Genomic DNA, 22,082 nt, shown 5'->3' with positions numbered 1-22,082 from the left:
TTCTGTGTTAGAGAAATGTAGCACTGATAGAACAAAAGTAGAAAGTGTATCTGAAATTCGTTATCTGTTAGACGAATGTTCAGGTCAAACAGAATTCTCTGAAAATATTCAGCAGGATTGTCAGGAGTTTTTAATGTATATGCTTGATGTATTGCAAGATGAGGGTGTAGATGTAGATCACCTGTTTGGACTTTCTTATCATTGGCAGCATGACTGCGAGAACTGTAGGGTATCAAGTACTACTAGTGTAGACTCAGAAAGATTTATATATTTAACTTTGCCAGACAGTAAATCAGTGTCCTTTAATAAGCTAGTAAAAGCAGCAGATCACAACATGGAGTGTAGCCAATGTAAATCTGAAATGATGTCAACATTATTTATACGAAGATATGGCCAGTATGTCATTTTAATGTTCCAACGATGTAGGCCTGATGGAACAAAATTGACAACTTTAATAAAAAATGTTGTTGCTTCGCAGTTGTCAATATCAGGAAGGACTTTTGTAACTGCAGCAATTATATATCATGACGGTCCTTCAACAACATCAGGACATTACACAGCATATTTAAAGTCTAGAAACGGCTGGTCATTCTGCAACGATTCTGTTATAACTTTAAAAAAAAAAAATGCCGTATGACCTTAAAAATTCTTACCTGGTGTTTTTAAAACCAAAATTTTAGGGAAAGAATCTCGGGATGTGCTCTGAGGAATTTCAAGAGGTTCATGGAGTAGAGGGAATGTAAGTCTGCAATGCTGTCTAGATTATTGGTCCAAGCTTTTGATTATAATGTCATTTTAAAAATCCAACTATATAAACCTGATGCAAGTAAGTCTGCTTCATAGTAAGCAGTATCAGTGTCATAGGAAAAGTAGAACATGAGTGAGCAAGAAGGGTAAGATATTAGTAGTCCAGGATTGTGAAAGTAATCTTAAACGTTTTCTTTCTGAAAGTTGCGAAAATAGAAAATGACGGGATTTGCTTACAAGAATTCCAAGAGTTGTAAATCGCTCTAACATGATTTGGCCATGTGGAAACATGTGGTAGAATGTGAGAAGTCTTTTATCGTATGTAACATATTTTTCAAAACGATGGAGGTTTTCTTTCAGAAAGTGGCGGGCTGAAAATATTAACAGCACAACAGAGTGTAAGCTGTTCATAGGACATCCTTCGACGTCATGGAAAGTAAGTTAATTTTAAGGAGTTTTGAATTCTGATTTCTTATGTTGTATGGGTTTTTTAAACACAATCATTTTGATTGTGTTTTTTTTTCCCCGCTGTTACATGATGAATACCTTCAAGTCACTGATTTTAGTGAAATTTGATACATTCTGAGAACAGCAAAAATAAACCATTTAACATGTATAATTAATTCTCTACTTTTTGTACTTATGATATACATTTAGAAATGTGAGGTAGACATGGAGAAACTGAGGCTTCTGTAAGTGTCAAAGTTAATGCATACAGTGCTGCACTTCTGGGTACTGTTTTATTTTGAAACCTGAGTAGGCATCACCTCAAACAAACCTCTGGAAAGAACACATCTTATTTGCTTCCTGAAACAATCATTTAAAATGTTAGGGACAATTTTATGATGGCTTTACATCTCTTTCGCGCTGCCATTGCATCACTGTTGTGAGACAGCAGCATTGCAAAAGATGCACCATGTTCCAAAATAGGCCTCACTTCATCAGCATCAAGATACTGTTAGTTTAAAATATATATCTTAAGGACTGTGTAGGGGGCCTAGAGAAGCAGAGGCTTCTGTAAATGTCAAAGTTGTTGAAAAACTGTTTGTCCTTCAACTTTTTCCCTTGTCTTTTCTAATTTTTAAATACATGTTTTAATATTTTTCAAATGTTTCTTCTCTCTTTCACAGATTGAAAGTATGAAAAAAAATTGAATAAGTTATCAAGAATTTTAATGTAAATGTTTTCTACTCTTTTCGTTACATTTCTATCACATTCACCTACTATAGGGCTTCAGTCTATAGAGCTTTAAACAAAGTTAAACTAAAAGTGGAAATTTGGAGCTGTGCCCGTGGCTTTTAGGTCAATGCGCAAGTGGATTGACCGAAAATGCATGTGCACATTACCAAATCGCCGTCTGTTCCCTCAGGCGCACTCCTCCCACACCTTAGAAGTGAAGATTAGCTTCACTTCAAAGGCCCCGGCTGCTTTATACCCTCATTCTGCTGTCCCCGCTCCGTCCCCTCCCCTGTCCGCCGTGTGCATTTCTCGTCCCCCCCCTCCCCCACAGTAACGCCACTCACACACGCAAGGCCACTCACACACGCAAGGCCACTCACACACGCAACGCCACTCACACACAAAACGCCACTCACACACACAACATCACTCACACACACTACGCCACTCACACACGCAATTCATCCACGCAACGCCACTCATCCACGCAACGCCACTCATCCACGCAACGGCAATCATCCACACAACGCCAATCATCCACGCAACGCCACTCATCCACGCAACGCCACTCATCCATTTGCAAAACCAAAAGGACAAACTCTTCTATTGTGAGACCTATTGCATTTTCAATGCTTGATTCTTTCACTTCCTTATCTATTTTGTTTTCCACAATTATATCCTCTTCCATCTTTTCTTCGGTAAATAAATCTATTAAACAGCATCTCTGGTTTAGTCCCTATAGCTGTCTTTCTTTTAACATTGCTCTCTGTTTACTTCCCTTGTACTAACTCCTTTATTTTTTCTTAAAAAAAATTTGGGGTTAGCTCCCGGTTCGCGTACCGGCGAGCGAACCGAAAAGCGAACTAAAAAAAAAACAGCTTGCCAGAGTGTTACACTTTCTAGCAATTTTTGTATAAAGGGGAGGTAGTTCTGAAAAGAACTTTTTTTTAATGTTTTTGTTGTTTTATATTTATTTTTTCTTTTTTGAACATTATTTGTTTTTTTGGTATTTTTTGAACAATTTTTTGTTTTTTTTGTTTTTTTTTTAAAGGGAAAGAACAAAAAACAGGCATTGAAAAGGGCTCAACAGGAGAAAAAAAAAATTATTGCTTGGGGCGTTTAGAGCATTGGTGCTTTTCAAATGCTAAATGTATTAATTTAACACTCATATAAGCACATGAAATTAAAGTGCCACAATATAAACAAGTAAACTTCATATGAACAAAATTTTTTGGTATATTTGGCACTGTTTCTCGTGCCTCTGCAACCGTCAGAGAAATATCAGCTGATGTCCTGGCCACAGAAGATGGAGGGTTCTCTTGCAGGTCACGCATCTCTGCCCGTCTATAATTTAGTGGATGCCACCTCTGCATATGACGGTGCATTGTGTGGTTCCCATAACTGTACTTTTTTTCAGTGCCCCTGGATAATTCATCTTGGCATATAAGGCACGTAACATAGCGTGCATTAACTTTTTTCTTTCCTGCTGGAATAGAAAAAAACTGCCAGATAAAACTATTTTTGTAATGAGATACCCGGGGTAACTCTTTCAAAAATTGTGGTGCCTCTTCTTCCTCTTCCTCTTCTGGATCCTCTTCCTCCTCTGGGTTTCCAAGGAACTGTGGAGGTGGTCCACTCTTCTTATAAGGAGGTGGTGGTGGTGGTGGTGGGGGACAAGCAGCTGAAGCTACTACTGAAGCCATTTTTTCACAGAGCAAAATAGGTCTTCCTTTCTCAAAGTTGAAAGTCAGAGTGAGAAAAAAGGTGGGGGCTTTCATCATTTGGGAAAAAAAATAGTTCTAAACCAATGAAAAGTGTTATTTTTAGGTCACATGACCTAGTCTTACATCATTAGGAAACCAATAGTGAAATGAACCAATGAAAAGTGTTATAAACAAATCACATGACATGTTCCGCTCACGTTACGCGCTGCGCGCCGCGCCCCGGATCGCTTCCGGTTCGCGTCCGAAGCACTTCCGGGAGCGCTAACGCGGCGCGTCATAAGACGCATTACGCAACAACGTGATATGTCGCGCTTCCGCGACGCGTCACGATGTTGATTTCTAATGCGGCAGTTGCGCAAACGGAACGTTTACCGGTTAGCGGACCGGGTCCCGGCATCAAATTGAGCTAACGGAAAGCTTCCCGGTTCGCGAACCGGCAGCGAAACAAAAAAAAAATTATTAAAAAAAAATATAATTAAAAACATTAAATTACAAAAATTTTAAATATATTTTTGAATTAGAATAAAAATACATTTTACAGCTACAGATATTAGCTTTTAAAAAACCATTGAAATTCACTGAAAAAACCATAGGTTATAGACCATATATAGTTAGGAATTAGCATTTGCAAAACCTTGAAAATTCACTGAAAAAACCATAGGTTATAGATCATATATAGTTAGGAATTAGCATTTACAAAACCATATTTTACTCACACAAAACCATTGAAATTTCATATATAGTTAGTTGCCCTAACTATATATCGCGCACCCGCAATCCACTACTGATGATGTCACATATTACATCATTCATGACATGGTCAGTGACATCACTGATGACATCTCAAATGACATCACTGATGACATCACTGATGACATAATTCATGTGATAATACGATGAACCTCTTCAGACTCTTATATAACCTTAGATACACTCAGTGTAAACAGACACTCACACATTGTCACTCATCCATGGAGTTACTCATGCACCTACTCAGTCATGCAAAGAATCAATCACAACTCCATTTCCTCAGCTATACAGTTATACACATCTTACTAATTCAAACATATTCTAACATATTTTTACTCTCTTATACAATCACTGATACAAGTTCTCAATGATCCATGCAGCAACTCACACATTCACTGGCTCTTCTGCACAGTTATTTATATATGTCTACTCTCACATGTACTGTGTTTTACATATGTACTTACTTTGACATGTAGCACTGAGATATCCATTCACTCAGCAATACACTCATGCACACAGTCAACTGCCCATGCAGCTGTTTCCACATGCACTTTTGAACCCATACATATAGTGAATCAACTGCTCATACATCTATGCACAGAGTCATACACCTTCCATCAACTCACACACACACTCACTCTCCCATACAAATACTTGGGCAAACAATCAATAACCCATATAGTTACTCATATAGCTACTGATCAACACATGCAGAAGCATACAGAACAACAGATATAATGATGCACAAAATAAGACAGTTTAGTCACTAACCCGTGCACTTAGTGACACACATTTAATCACTCTCTCATACAGTCAGTCATGCACCTACTAAATCCTTCATCCAGACACTTAAACATCCACTCATTCTTCAATATGTAAGACATATTTTTACTTTACTGCAACATACAGTCACTGGATGATGTCATCAGTGATGTCATTTGAGATGTCATCAGTGATGTCATCAGTGATGTCACTGACCATGTCATGAATGATGTAATATGTGACATCATCAGCAGTGGATTGCGGGTGTGCGATATATAGTTAGGGCAACTAACTATATATGAAATTTCAATGGTTTTGTGTGAGTAAAATATGGTTTTGTAAATGCTAATTCCTAACTATATATGATCTATAACCTATGGTTTTTTCAGTGAATATATATATATATATATATATATATATTCACTGAAAAAACCATAGGTTTCACACCAGTTATAGTTAGGAATTAGCATTTAAAAAACCTATTAAATTCACTGAAAAAACCATAGGTTTCACACCAGTTATAGTTAGCTGGAAATTTTACTGATATAAAACCATTGAAATTCCCACGTTATAGTTAGATGGACTCACTATAACTTGCGCGTGCAATGCACTGCTGATGACATCACATATTACATCACTCATGACATGGTCAGTGACATCACTCATGACATCACTGATGACACCATCCAGTGAATGTGTGTCTTTCTGAAAAATAAATATATTTTATATATGTATATGTAAAAGTTGATGGAAGAATAAATGTTTAAATAAGTGTCTAAATGGATGGTTTTTAAAAATTGATTGGTTAACTGGCTTAATAAGACATCATCAGCAGTGCATTGCACGCGCAAGTTATAGTGAGTCCATCTAACTATAACGTGGGAATTTCAATGGTTTTATATCAGTAAAATTTCCAGCTAACTATAACTGGTGTGAAACCTATGGTTTTTTCAGTGAATTTAATAGGTTTTTTAAATGCTAATTCCTAACTATAACTGGTGTGAAACCTATGGTTTTTTCAGTGAATTTCATAGGTTTTTTAAATGCTAATTCCTAACTATAACTGGTGTGAAACCTATGGTTTTTTCAGTGAATTTCCTAGGTTTTTTAAATGCTAATTCCTTTGTATATCGAGTTTCTAACCTTTTTTTTTTTTACAATTTGCTGTTTTTTTTAAGTATTCTTTTTTTTTATATAATTTTTTTCTTTTGCGCTCTGGGTGCGCGCTCCGGGAAGCTTTCAGCTAAGCTCTCCGGTAAGCTTTTCCGAGAGCTCATCTGAAAGCGCACCCAGAGCGCAACTGTCGTTCGTGAAAAAAAATATGAATGAAAAGTTAATAATAATGCAAAACATTTCGTACCATACAAATAAAATTTGTTTTTTTTAATAAGGAAAATGATTATGCATTTCTATAAAAGATTGATGACGTCACTTCGGCGCGCAACGTAAGTGCCCTCGGAAGCGCCTACGTTCGCGGCGCATAAACGCACGCAAAAGCGCCTACGATCGCGCCACGTTTGCGCCCCGGAAGCGCCTACGATCGCGCTGCGTAAACGCACCGGAAGTGCTCCGGAGCGCGCAGCGTAAACGCGTCGGGTCATGTGACCCTAAAATAACACTTTTCATTGGTTGCTAACAGTTTTTTTTTACAATGAATGAAATCCCCACCCATTTCCTTCACTTCTTCTTTCACTTTTGTGACTGAAAGACCTGCCTTTTTTGCTGCTCCATATTCCTGGATTCATCATGGCTGCCAGACCATCCAGCAGTGAAGATGACTCCAATGATTTCATTGATGAAGAGCCTCCTCAGCCGAAGGTCAAAGAACATTTCATCTGGAAATTTTTTAAGTTTCCAGCAGACCAGAAGAAGGTGAATGCACCAAAAGTAGAGTGCAGGATCTGCAAACAGGTCCTGTCACGGGGTAACCCCCCAAAAAAATACTCTTTTGGCAACTTCACCATGATTCGCCATGTGGAGAGGAGGCACCCCCAGAATTTTGCCCGGGAAAGTGTCAGGGCTCTGGCACAAGAGGTTCCCAGAGATGGGGCCTCTACATCAACAGGAGGAGCAACTTCTTCTGGAAGAGAACAATCACAGGAGCAGGTAGCAAACATACAACCTGCATTTAACCATGGGGTCGTCAAATGCAGATACTGCAATCAACTCCTCACCTATGGGGAGCAAAGTGTCCTGCTCATGGTTCGAGCATTGGAGAACCATCGCTGCCCTTCCCACCCCTAATTTTTTTCTTTTCTTTTTGCTCCTGTTGAGCAGTTTCCATTCCCTGTTTTTGTTCCTGTTCAGTTAAAAGAAGAAAACCAAAAGTTCTTTTCAGAACTACCTCCAATTCTCATCAAAGAGCTATATTCTTAAAAAATGAAGAGTAAGTGAAATATAGTGCATTGATAATTGAAAGGAGAATGAGTAAGAAAGAACAGAAAGGTATGAGAGGTGAAAGGAAGTGAAGTAGGAGGAATGAAAGAAGGTGAGTGTTAGAAAAGAAAGTTATGACACAGTGAATAAACTGGAGGCCTCATTTCTGAAAAGTGACGCATCGCTACGTGAAAACAGCGATGCGTCACTTTTCTGGACGCACTCCCTATGACATTCCAGATATGTCATATTTAATATATGACTAATCAATTCGCAAGGAGTTACAGATATGTCAGTATTTCTGACATATCTGTAAACACAAAAGTAACGCATTGCAGGAGTGCGTCACAAAAGTGACGCAACTCCAGTAATGTGTCCTTTCACATGGAAAAAGCACCATGTGAAAGGTTTGCTGTGAAGCAGGCGCAAGATTTTGGCGCAACAGCATCCTAAAAGTGACGCACTGCGTCATTATTACCAAGCTTTTTGCAAGGAACACCCCCTCTGCATGCATTATACCTGACACTATTTTTTAAAAAGTGACGCATCTAGGTACATGGGTCACTTTTTAAAACTCTGCGCCATATTGTATCTGCATCAGGTATAATGTATGCAGAGGGGGCAATCCCTCGCAAAAAGCTTGGTAATAACGACGTACTGAAATCTATGAGATTTCTCTGCGTCACTTTTAGGATGCTGTTGCGTCAAAATCTTGCGCCGGCCTCGCATCACTTTTATGTTTACAGATATGTCAGAAATACTGACGTATCTGTAACTCCTTGCAACATGATTCGTCATACATTAAATATGACACATCTGGAATGTCATAAGGACTGTGGACAGAAAAGTGACGCATCACACCAGCAGTGTAATAAAATGTGCCTCGTTGCACTATATTTAAAGGATGCAACAGCATCCTAAAAGTGACGCAGTGAAATCTCAAACATTTCACTGCTTCGCTATTACAAAGCTTTTAGTGGGGGAACACCCCCTCTGCATGCATTATACCTCACGCAGATATAATGTGGCGCTTGATTTTAAAAAGTGACCCATCTACCTAGATACGTCACTTTTTAAATATAACGCAACAAGGCACATTTTTTTACACCACTGGTGCGATGCGTCACTTTTCTGTGCGCACTCCTTATGACATTCCAAGTAACGCATTGCTGGAGTGCGTCACAAAAGTGACGCAACTCCAGTAATGTGTCCTTTCAAATGGGGAAAGCAGCATGTGAAAGGTCTTGCCTCAGTCTAACACCTGCTGTAAAGCAGGCACAAGATTTTGACGCAACAGCATCCTAAAACTGACGCAGTGAAATCTCAAAGATTTCACTGCGTCGCTATTACAAAGCTTTTTGCGGGAGAACACCCCCTCTGCATGCATTATACCTGACGCTATTTTTAAAAAGTGACGCATCTAGGTACATGGGTCACTTTTTAAAACTCTGCGCCACATTATATCTGCGTCAGGTATAATGTATGCAAAGGGGGCATTCCCCCGCAAAAAGCTTGGTAATAACGACGTACTGAAATCTATAAGATTTCTCTGCGTCACTTTTAGGATGCTGTTGCGTCAAAATCTTGCACCTGCCTCGCATCACTTTTATGTTTACAGATATGTCAGAAATACTGACGTATCTGTAACTCCTTGCAACATGATTCGTCATACATTAAATATGACACATCTGGAATGTCATAAGGAGTGCGCACAGAAAAGTGACGCATAACACCAGCAGTGTAATAAAATGTGCCTCGTTGCACTATATTTAAAAAGGACGCATCTAGATAGATGCGTCACTTTTTAAATATTGCATAACAATGCGCAATTTTTTACACCGCTGGTGCGTCACAAAAATTGACGCACAGGAGGCGCAAAACTAACAGCGCAAGGCCTTCATAAATATGGTCCTGGATTTTCCCCGTGCTTCGCCGGTGCGCGTACCATGCGCTTCCCCCGCGCAAAACGAACATTTTTTTTTTATGCCCTGCAGGACCCTATTTTAGTCCCTACATCAAACCTAGGTGGTCAGAGGGGGTCTACTCTTCCCCCTTATGGTCATTTGCCCCTTTTTTTTTCAAACCCCTTGTGTCTCGATTTTACCGAGACACAAGATGGCGGCCGCTCCAGACTGTTTAGAATGTTTACAGACACCCAAGAGCCAATCAGCTTTCTGCGCGCAAGTCGCGTGTCGCGCCGGGAGCGCACTCAAGTGCGCGCACCGGAGAGCGCCTATAGATATATATATTTTTTTGAACCTAAATTACTCAAAATCCACTGGAGCACATATCTTGAGACATAGCAAAGGCACATCGGGCTACCAGTCCCTACAATTTTGCCAAGTTTGGTGTAAATCCATTTAGCCGTTCGGGCTAAAAGTGAAATTGACCGCCCTATGGAAATTAACATGGGGAAAATGCGTTTTGGGACCCCCCTTTTATCTCGGCCCCCGCATGACGTATCCCCCCCAAACTTTCAGGGAAGGACCGGAGCTCCGCGAGGCCATTTTCAGGAAATTTTCAGGCAGATTCGTCAACCGGTGCCAAAGTTATTCCAAATAGAATTTTGAGATTTAACATTGAAAAAAATCCCAACTATAACTACCTACTGGCGACCGCCAGTAGGTAATATATATATATATATATATATGTATATATATATATGTATATATATATATATATATATATATTACCTACTGGCGGTCGCCAGTAGGTATATATAGTTAGGATTTTTTCTCTATGGGATTTTTGAAAATTCTATGTCTAATAACTTTGGCGTTTGTGGATGGAATTGGCTGAAATTTTCAGGAAAATGGAACATTTCGTTTCTGAGCAGCCCCTGACAATTTGGGGGGGTTTCATCAAGGGGGGGCCGAGAAAAAAGGGGGGTCCCAAAACGCGTTTTTCCATGTTAATTTCCATAGGGCGGTTGGCCTCACTTTTAGCTCAAACGGCTGAATGGATTTGCACGAAACCTGGCAAAATTGTAGGGACTGTTAGCCCGATGTGCCTTTGCTAGGTCTCAATATATGTGCTCCAGTGGATTTTGAGTAATTTAGGTTCAAAAAAAGATATATATCTGGGCGGAGCCTAACCACACATCTGATCTGATTGGCTGTCAGCACTTCATCCAAGAAGTGTTGGCAGCCATCTTGGGACCAATATACATGATAGCACCTCATTAAAAAGCATTGTAGTTAATAGAGGGTTTTAGGACTTTAGTTACATTATAAATCATTTGTTGATGGTACCATACTCGTTTTAGGAATTGTGGTGGGTTCTAAGGTGATTTTACCATGTGAAAAAACCTTCTGCTGTGATATCATGAATATTGTTTGAAAGAAAACTAATATCTCATGATTTTCCCACAGTGGTTTGGAAGGGGATCTATAAGCTAAACTGAAAGCATATTTTCTGTAAATTCACATTATCTTTCTCAGTCATGTGAAAATGAAGTCTGACATTCTCAGTAAAACATGTACATCCAACAAGGACAGAGACTGTCAGTTGATTCCTTTGTGCTCTACTGCAGCCTCCTAAAGTGTTCTAAAGAACAACTAGAGCGCTAACAGTCCTACGTATTACAAAGGTATAGCACACCTGGAGCCATCGTGATGGGAATAAAGTGGTAACTCTTAAAACATTTAATTTAAAAAGGAACAAAATGAGGGGGTATATTATGCAATAGAAGGTAATATTAGTGCTGCAGAAAGAAAAATTAGGGCACGTTTTGAGTGACTTTTCAAATCCTCTTCTATTTCATAAAAAAATTCTGACATGCAGTCTCCCAAAATGGCCACCAGAGACAAAAGAGCCCAGCCCCAAATGTAGCCCAAATATCACCCAGATGTAGTCCAAGTATAGCCCAATGACAGAATGTCCCAGAGTGTTCTAAAGAACAACTAGAGCGCTAACAGTCCTACTTATTACAAAGGTATGGCACACCTGAAGCCATCTTGATTGGAATAAAGTGGTAACTCTTAAAACATTTAATTTAAAAAGGAACAAAATGAGGGGGTATATTTTGCCATATGAATTATGATTAGTGCTGCAGAAAGAAAAATTAGGGCACATTTTGAGTGACTTCTCAAACCCTCTTCAATTTCATTAAAAAATTCTGACATACAGTCTCCCAAGATGGCCACCAGAGACAAAAGAGCCTAAATGTAGCCCAAATATCACCCAGATGTACCCCAAGTATATCCCAATGACAGAATGTCCCAGAGTGTTCTAAAGAACAACTAGAGCGCTAACAGTCTTACTTATGACAAAAGTATGGCACACCAGAAGCCATCTTGATTGGAATGAAGTGGTAAGTCTGAAAACACTCAATTTAAAAAGGAACAACATGAGGGGGTTAATTTTGCCATAGAAAGTATGATTAGTGCTTCAGAAAGAAAAATTAGGGATCATTTTGAGTGACTTCTCAAATCCTCTTCTATTTCATTAAAAAATTCTGACATGCAGACTGAAACATGCACTTTGAATACCAGCAGCAGACGTCCCTGGTGAGCAGTAGCTTTACTACAGTGATCTAATGTGCAACTAGAGTGCTAACATTCAGAATTTATGGCAAATGTGTGACACATCTGAATGCCTTCTTGATGGAACCAAAGTAAACAAGCATTGAAAATGCAATAGATCTCGCCCTCGTTTAAGTTAAAGCCATTCTGTTTGTAATGAGGTGGCTTTTTAGCTTTGCTTTTATTAGTGTTTTTTCAACTTTCATGTAAATAACATGCATCTGTATGCATATAAGTATATGTATGCATGCATTTATGTTTGTATTTATATAGATATACAGATGATATATGTTTCTATATGTATGTATATATATATATTCACTGAAAAAACCATAGGTTATAGACCATATATAGTTAGGAATTAGCATTTACAAAACCTTGAAAATTCACTGAAAAAACCATAGGTTATAGACCATATATAGTTAGGAATTAGCATTTACAAAACCTTGAAAATTCACTGAAAAAACCATAGGTTATAGACCATATATAGTTAGGAATTTGCATTTACAAAACCTTATTTTACTCACACAAAACCATTGAAATTCCATATATAGTTAGTTGCACTAACTATATATCGCGCACCCGCAATCCACTGCTGATGATGTCACATATTACATCATTCATGACATGGTCAGTGACATCACTGATGACATCACTGATGACATCTCAAATGACATCACTGATGACATCACTGATGACAACATCCAGTGACTGTATGTTTCTGTAAAGTTAAAATATGTCTTACATATTGAAGAATGAGTGGATGTATAAGTGTCTGGATGAAGGATTTAGTAGGTGCATGACTGACTGTATGAGTGAGTGATTAAATGTGTCTCACTGAGTGCATGGGTTAGTGACTAAACTGTCTTAATGTGTGCATCATTATGTCTGTTGTTCTGTAAACTGTTGCATGTGTTGATAAGTAGCTATATGAGTAACTATATGGGTTATTGATTGGTTGCCGAAGTATTTGTATGGGAGACTGAGTGTGTGTGTGGGTGGCTGGGAGGTGTATGACTCTGTGCATAGATGTTTGAGCAGTTGATTCACTAGATGTATCGTTTCAAAAGTGCATGTGGAAACAGCTGTATGGGCGGTTGACTGTGTGCATGAGTGTATTGGTGAGTGAATGGATATCTCAGTGCTACATGTCAAAGTAAGTACATATGTAAAACACAGTACATGTGAGAGTTGACATATATAAATAACTGTGCATAAGAGCCAGTGAATGTGTGAGTGGCTGTATGGATCATTGTGAACTTGTATCAGGGATTATATAAGAGAGTAAATATGTGTTAGTATATGTTTGAATAAGTAAAGTTTGTATAACTGTATAGTTGAGGAAATGGAGGTGTGATTGATTCTTTGCATGACTGACTAGGTGTGTGAGTAACTCCATGGATGAGTGACAGTCTGTGAGTGTCTGTTTACACTGATTGTATCTAAGGTTATATTAGAGTCTGAAGAGGTTCATCGTATTATCACATGAATGATATCATCAGTGATGTGATCAGTAATGTCAAATGAGATGTCATCAGTGATGTCATCAGTGATGTCATTTGAGATGTCATCAGTGATGTCATTTGAGATGTCATCAGTGATGTCATTTGAGATGTCATCAGTGATGTCATCAGTGATGTCACTGACCATGTCATGAATGATGTAATATGTGACATCATCAGCAGTGGATTGCGGGTGCGCGATATATAGTTAGTGCAACTAACTATATATGGAATTTCAATGGTTTTGTGTGAGTAAAATAAGGGGGGATACGTCAAGCAGGGGCCGAGATAAAAGGGGGGTCCCAAAATGCGTTTTCCCCATGTTAATTTCCATAGGGCGGTCGATTTCACTTTTAGCCCGAACGGCTGAATGGATTTCCACCAAACTTGGCCAAATTGTAGGGACTGGTAGCCTGATGTGCCTTTGCTATGTCTCAAGATATGTGCTGCAGTGGATTTTGAGTAATTTAGGTTCAAAAAAATATATATATCTATAGGCGCTCTCCGGTGCGCGCACCGGAGTGCGCTCCAGGCGTGCCACGCGACTTGCGCGCAGAAAGCTGATTGGCTCTCAGTTGTCTGTAAACATTCTAAACAGTCCGGAGCGGCCGCCATCTTGTGTCTCGGTAGGATCGAGACACGAGAGTTGGGCAAAACAAAGAGGGAAATGACCATAAGGGGGCAGGGTAGACCCCCCCCTTGACCCCCTAGGTTTGATGAGGGGGCTATAAAAGGGCCCCGCGGGGCATTTAAAATATTTTTTTTTTTTCGTTTTGCGCGGGGGAAGCGCCCGGTACGTGCACCAGGTAGCGCACCGGGGAGCGTAAAATGAGGGGAAAAGATGACAGAGTTTTAAAAAAAAGGAAGTTTTTATTTAGAAATTGGAGGTAGTTCTAAAAAGAACTTTTTTTTTTCTTCTTTTTGTTGTTTTATATTTTTTTTGTGTTTTTTGAACTTTTTGAACTTTTTTTGGCTTTTCAAAACAGTTTTATATTTTTTTTGTATTTTTTTAGGGGGAGAAACAAAAAAAGGGAATTGAAACTGGCTCAACTGGAGCAAAAAAATAAAAAAAACCAAAAATTACTTCTTTTTGGGGCACTTGTGATTATCACCTGCAAGGACGATGAGCTTAACGCTTTTTTCACCATATGCGATAAGCTTGCCACATGCAGAACAAGTGATTTCTAAAATCAGCAAATCTTGGCTGAATGCAAGGCATCATCTCGGATGTTTCTGGTCCCGATGAAGTGGGTTGGTTTGTTTGGGAGGTGGTCCTTGACGACTGGGGGAGGTTACTGGCCAGTTCCCTGAACTCAGCACGAGAGTAGTTGTTTGGGTGCTTTCTGGTCATATGACGAATCATGGTATAGTTACCAAATGAATATTTTTTGTTTGGGTTGCCCCGTGAAAGTTCCTCATTGCAGATTAGGCAAGTTACCTTGGGCGCATTCACTTTTTTCTTGCCCTCTGGGATTGAAAAAAACTCCCATACAATGTGTGGCTTGGGTTTGTATGGGGTATTTTCTTCAGGCAGCCATCTTCTCATTCCCTTCTCCTCTTCCTCTTCCTCCTCCTCCTGTTCTTGACCACCAATATAATCTTGAGGTGGTCCTCTTGGTGGTTGTGGTGGTGGTGGTGGGGCAGATGCACCAGCTGCTGCTGCTACTGAAGCCATTATTAATATCAAAAAGGTACAGAGATGTACAAACAGGTCTTCCTCAGTCAAAGGACAAAGTCAGAATAAGGAAAAAAGGTGGGGTCTTTCATCATTTAGAAAAAAAACTGTCCTGAACCAATGAGAAGTGTTATTTTCAGGTCACAAGACCAGGGGCTTCATCATTATGAAACTAAAACTGTTATGAACCAATGAAAAGTGTTATTTTCAGGTCACATGACCCGACGCGCTTACGCTACGCGCCGCCGGGCGCGCCCGGGGGCGCTTCGGGTCGCGTAGCGTAAGCGCGTCGGATGTTTACGTTGCGCGATCGTATTCGCTCGAGTACTTCCGGGTGCGCTTACGCCGTGTGTATCACGCGGACGCGGCTACGCGATACGTCATGATCATGTTTTCGTTCGCGATATTGGCGCTTACGGGACGCTCCTCGGAGCGCGCCCGGGGGCGCTTTATAAAAGTACGCTTTTCGGGGCGCTCCCCGGGAAGCGCACCGGGAGCGCTCCAAAGCAAAAAAATAAAAAAAAATAAAAATGGGAAAAATTGTAGGGACTGGTAGCCCTATTCTTAAGTGGTTTTTACGAAAATTAACTTTGATAAAATATATATTGTGCTACATTGGGCTATATATATATGCCAAAATGCCAAAATGTAACCCAAATGTAGTCCAATGTAGCCCAATGTAGCCCAAAGATGGCCACCAGAGACCAAAAATGTAAATATAGCCCAAATTTCAACTAGATGTAGCCCAACTGTAGCCCAATGACAGAATGTACCAGAGTGTTCTAAAGAACAACTAGAGTGCTAACAGTCTTATTTATAAAGTGAGACTTATAGTTAGGAATTAGCATTAAAAAAACCTATGAAATTCACTGAAAAAACCATAGGTTTCACACCAGTTATAGTTAGGAATTAGCATTTAAAAAACCTATGAAATTCACTGAAAAAACCATAGGTTTCAGACCGGTTATAGTTAGGAATTAGCATTTAAAAAACCGATTAAATTCACTGAAAAAACCATAGGTTTCACACCAGTTATAGTTAGCTGGAAATTTTACTGATATAAAACCATTGAAATTCCCACGTTATAGTTAGTTGGACTCACTATAACTTGCGCGTGCAATGCACTGCTGATGACATCACATATTACATCACTCATGACATGTTTTTTTAGTATCAGTATGAGTGTCTGTATGGTTTGGTGGGGCTGTTACTTAGCACATAGATGCATCAATGACTGACTCACTGTTTGTATGTGTTTTGAAGACAGCATTTGTGTAGGATTGTATGGGTGGATGAGTGTGTATATGTGTGTGTTAGAGAGTGAATGCCTCTCTCACTAGTGTCTTTATGAGTAACTACATATGTTTAAATCTTGTATATATGAGAATTGATGTATATAAGTAAGTATATGTGAGAGTGAGAGATTGAAAGAGTTCCTGTTTAAATAAGTATGTGTTTCTATAAGTGATTGTTTAAGAGAGTAAGTATGTGTAAGTTTCCTTAGAAGTAATGTGCTAATGTGTGTATAGTTGTATATGCAAATAAATGGATGTTTATTAGTTTATTTGCATGTGTGAGTATATGTATGAGTAAGTTTTTGATGACTGTCAGTGTGTAACAGAATGAATAGGGGTATCACTACATATGATGAGTGAGTATATGTATGAGTGAATACATAAAACTGTTGGTGAATGTGTGAATTTGTATATAGATGGTGAAATTACTGAATTGGTTGTTGTAACTGGTATGAGTATATCCACTTTTTGGTTAATGTTAGTTTCTATTTTTGAATATGTGTTTCAAAGGTTACTTTACAGTGAAAGGAGGTCTGTCACTGTGTTACAAGGATGGTGTCATCAGTGATGTCATAAGTGATGTCACTGACCATGTCATGAGTGATGTAATATGTGATGTCATCAGCAGTGCATTGCACGCGCAAGTTATAGTGAGTCCAACTAACTATAACGTGGGAATTTCAATGGTTTTATATCAGTAAAATTTCCAGCTAACTATAACTGGTGTGAAACCTATGGTTTTTTCAGTGAATTTAATAGGTTTTTTAAATGCTAATTCCTAACTATAACCGGTCTGAAACCTATGGTTTTTTCAGTGAATATATATATATATATATATATATATATTCACTGAAAAAACCATAGGTTATAGACCATATATAGTTAGGAATTTAGAGAGACAAAAATTATCGCCGCACATCGGCGATTTTTATCGCAGATAAACCTTGCTATTAGCAAGGTTTATCGCAAATGCGATAAAAAACGGCCGCAATGCATGAATATCGCTGAAAAGTCAGCGATATTCATGCATTATCCAGCAAATGCTCTTAGCCATGTTATCCACCTCCCATTGGATAACATGGCTAAAAACTGCTCAGGGCAGGTGTTAGCTTTTGGAGATATTCGCGCTTAGCGCAAATATCTCCAAAAGTTGGTAATAGGAGATAGCGATGGTTAGGGACTGTTTCCAGTCGCTAACATCTTGGCACGCCCACTTTGCATGTCATTAGTGATAAATATCACTGACATGCAAAGCGGGGCCCAAGATGGTCGCTATCTCCTTTTAGCTGTCACTAACTGGTGTTAGCGACAGCTTGGTAATAGGGAGATAATTTTATCTCCTTTTTTTGGCTTTTATAGCCAAAAACGCGGAAATAAACCCCCTTGATAATATGCCCCACGATTCCTCGGGGGTTTCAGCTGACAGGGTTTGGTATTGTGTTACGTGCTAATTCTTCCAGGAAACGTCAGAGGGTCGATGCAGGGGTTCTAGAAGGGGTGATAAACCATTTAAGCCTCATGAACAAGCGCATGGTCTTTTTAAGATTTGTGAAGTACTCGGGGCGGCGGTGTGTGTGTGCCCTCTTTCAAGAGCGGGCGGGGGGGCACTGCCAGCAACTTGCCAGGCCAGGCAGTGTTCAACACGCGCATCACCCTTTCTCTGCCTGCTATTGCGCTCCATGCTTCGGAAAGGTAAGAAAAAGAACGTGCATTTGAGTTTGAAATGTCCGATCCTGTAGCAGTACACTTGCAAAGCCCACACATGACAATAACCCGATTCAAGGCCCCATTCACCCGATTTTTAAAAAAAAATAGTACTCCAAGACAGTTGGATTATAAAACTTTATTAACTTTTAAATATAACGAACGCAACAAAAACTGTAAATATATTTAAACATTTGTTGATAAAAAAACAACAATGGTCAGAAGCTGTCTTTTGTGCGAATAGTCCCAAGGCAGCACAACGTGCTGAGTTGTGGAAGGCACCCAGGTGAAGAACTATCCCTTCTTTAAACCCCATGGTGACCAACTATAGTTTCAATGAGTGCTATGTCCCAGGTTTTACATAAAGTAGTGTTTACCTAGAGTGGTGCTGTGTAGGACACTCTGAATGGAAATTAACTAGAACTATAACGATAACAACAACAACACCAACAATAATATAACTTTTATGCCTAAATTACGCAAACATTTAGCTAATTTGCTAAAGGGGGGAGTCGCCATTTCTTTACAATAATCAATAATGAAAAATCAACATCAATAGGGTTGTCCGTATTCCCGATGCAGCACTATAGTGCAACATACACAGCACCTGGGGTGTCAAGAGTGAACAGGTCCTAGCTGCTTAACCAATGACTGACAAATGTTATATTAAACACTTACTATGTATAATACTTGCGTTCACAATAGTTTTACTTTACAAAACAGAACAAAAGATGTCCCCTGTAAGTAAACCCATATTAGCTGTTTCAGTTATTGAACATCCTAAGGTTTTATGACATGGGGAACAGTGGTGATATCCTGGGCGGGTGATGGAACTGGGATTGTTAATGGGAAAACATCTACAAACAAAACTATTGGTGAATTATACTTAAAAGGAAACTATAACCATAACAACAACAACAACAATAATATAACTTTAATGTTCAAATTACGCAAAGATTTAGCTAATTTGCTAAAGGGGGGAGTCGCTATTTCTTTTGATAATTTATTTATCCATCCGTAGCCTCTCTAATCTCCATTACAATATGTTGCTTGCTGTCGCTAGCTGATGAAAAAACTAAAGTGATAACTTCCTCATCCTTATTTTGTCTTTGTTTGTTCCTTAAGATGTTATCTGTGTCAATCTCTTCCGAGAATGCTGATGCGCTAGGGATTTCCTTGTGTTTCTTAATAGCATTGGTGTCTGCACACTTCTTTGTCAATTCTGTGAACATGATAACTGCTTCATAAACAGACGATATCTTTGTTTAGTCATTAGTGTTAAGTGTGTCTGAAACTACAGTGCCCTTTTGTTTTTCTTTCTTCAGGCTCTATAGAGTTTTGTGTGTTGTTCTTTTGAGCGACAATTATTCCAGAGGTTTCAGGTTTACTTGTTTTGTCCTGCAGTGAGTTAACAGCTTTAGAGACTTCATGTTTATTTGCTATGTCCTGCTGTGCGTCAACTGCTTCAGAGTCGTCAGCCTCATTTGTTATGATTGACTAGATCCTGGACCTGCCCGGCCGCGCCCAAAATGGCGCCGGTGTAAATGGGACTCGTAACTACTTGTTGTGTACTGATTGCCCAACCTTGATATCACGAGATACGTATGCAGTTTTGAAGCACATGGCGGAGGCTCGTCTGCTATAGTGGAGCGCGCTTTTATCGTTTCAGTCGCCATTCCGCCCACTTTTGCTACACTGTGCCTTTTCAGCCATTCAGCTGTTTACCGCCCGCTTTTACGGCTACAGCGTCTCGCTCACCATGTAGTTGAGTTGCTCCCACTCTTGCGATGCAGTGATAGGCGGCTGCCACAGGACTCTTAAAATGGCGGCCGGCTCTTCGGATTTGGGCCTGGTCCAGTAAAATGGCCCTGGGACACCTTGGAACTCGGACGCTTGTCTGCCAGGGCTTGGGTTCCATTCTCGAAAGCGTCCCCTCAGCCTTGAAGATTGTACAAAAGCCTTGGGGGCCCTCGACTCCCGCAGGCTTCCGGTGGGGAGCGGCTGCCATGATTGCTTGCGGAATGGCCACGACGGAGCTACGAGATGGTGGTGCTCTCATGGTGACGCCAGCTTCAGTCTGAAACATCCAGAAACAAGGTGGGGCTTTCATCGTTTGGGAAAAAAAATGTTTTAATCCAATGAAAAGTGTTATTTTTAGGTCACATGACCTAGTCTTACATCATTAGGAAAACAAAAGTAAAATGAACCAATGAAAAGTTTTATTAACAAGTCACATGACCTGTTATGCTTACGTTACGCGCTGCGCGGCGCGTTCTGGATCGTTTCCGGGAAGCTGTGCCTTGCGCACCGGAGCACTTCCGGGTGCGCTAACGCGGCGCGTCATATGACGCATCCTTGATGTAAAATTTTAAGAGCGGGAGCAACTCAACTACATGGTGAGCGAGACGCTGTAGTCGCAAGAGCGGGCGGTAAACAGCTGAATGGCGGAAGAGGCACAGAGTACCAAAAGCGGGCGGAATGGCAACTAAAACAGTAAAGGGGCGCCCCACTACAGTGTGTCTTCAGGTCAAACGGATTGTGGGACAAGGTCCAGAATGGAAGAGTCATCAAAAGGGAAAAAATTCCGCCGGACCCCGGGAGCCGGCCGCCTATGTCGGGGGCGTTCTCAGGCCACACCAGGGCAACACGACTTGGGGAGGGGGCAGGAGCCAAGCGCCCCCTCTCAGTCCGTGCCATCTCACCGCCCCTCGGGGGCCTCCGTCAAGCGGTTTAGGGAGGCACCGTATCAAATTTTTTTTTTCCAATGCAGTCAGGTCCACAAACGGACCCCACTTACTTTGAATAGTGAAGCTGCAGCAGGTGCAAATAAGGTTTAAACAGTGTTACAAGCGCTGCTTAGAACTCTGAAGTATGGCACTCAACATCCAGGACTTATGCCATTTGTGTAAGGCAGTGACATCGAAGCAACTCAGGGACAAAAAGCATGAACGAACATTCACGTATGAAAATCCTTTTTGGGGAAGGGGCAGGATCCAAACGCCCCCTCCCAGTTCGCGCTACTACACCGTATGTGGAAAATCTGAAGCCATCGTTCTACAAACTCTCAATGCTTGCTATCAGTGCATGAGTTTCATGCTCGATCGATTGAGCTAGCCGGATCGGGCATTAAAAAGTATAAAATAGTTATGTAAATAGTTATTTAATAAAATGTTTTACCCTGTTTCTTTGCTGGTGTGTTGTCTATATTTATAATATTTGCATAGGGTTTGTCGTTATTTTGGGCGGGGTGGGTGGCGGAGTCGAGCTGTCTTGCAGCCCTCATGGTGTGGAGCTCAGTTCATTTCACTATTTTCGTATTTCTCATGAAGGGTTGTTCCTAATGTTTGTATTTTACCGAGGTCAAAAAGAGATCGAATTAGTGGTCTACTGATTTTGCTCGATTACTTTTATTTTTTTACACGATTTTTCACTATCTGCAAAGACTAAACAGAGTATTGCGACTTTGTGCTTGTTTGTAAATAGAGAATGATCCAAAGAGAACCAATTCTAAAACAGTAAATGCTTGGATAACAATCAATCAAATGGAGAGACAAGCAGGTACGACGGATTACAACGGGGGTAAAGGTCTGCATTAACTACCGTTCACTATCTGCAAAGAGAGAGTACTACTAAGAGAAAAGAAGGGAGGGGGGGGGGGGCAGCGTTCAAAGCACATCAGCGTGCATAAACACGAAAACGTTTTTACCTATCACGTACTTGACATTTGACAGCTTTTGATATTTGCTATTAAAAAACCATTGAAAATCACAGAAAAAACCATAGGTTATAGTCCATATATAGTTAGGAATTTGCATTTACAAAACCTTGAAAATTCAATGAAAAAA

The sequence above is a fragment of the Lissotriton vulgaris genome, chromosome 2_1 (genome assembly GCF_964263255.1).
Source record: "Lissotriton vulgaris chromosome 2_1, aLisVul1.2, whole genome shotgun sequence".
Classification (NCBI taxonomy): Eukaryota; Metazoa; Chordata; class Amphibia; order Caudata; family Salamandridae; genus Lissotriton; species Lissotriton vulgaris.
The sequence above is the reverse complement of the archived record's forward strand: the minus strand, read 5'-3'. Positions refer to the sequence as shown.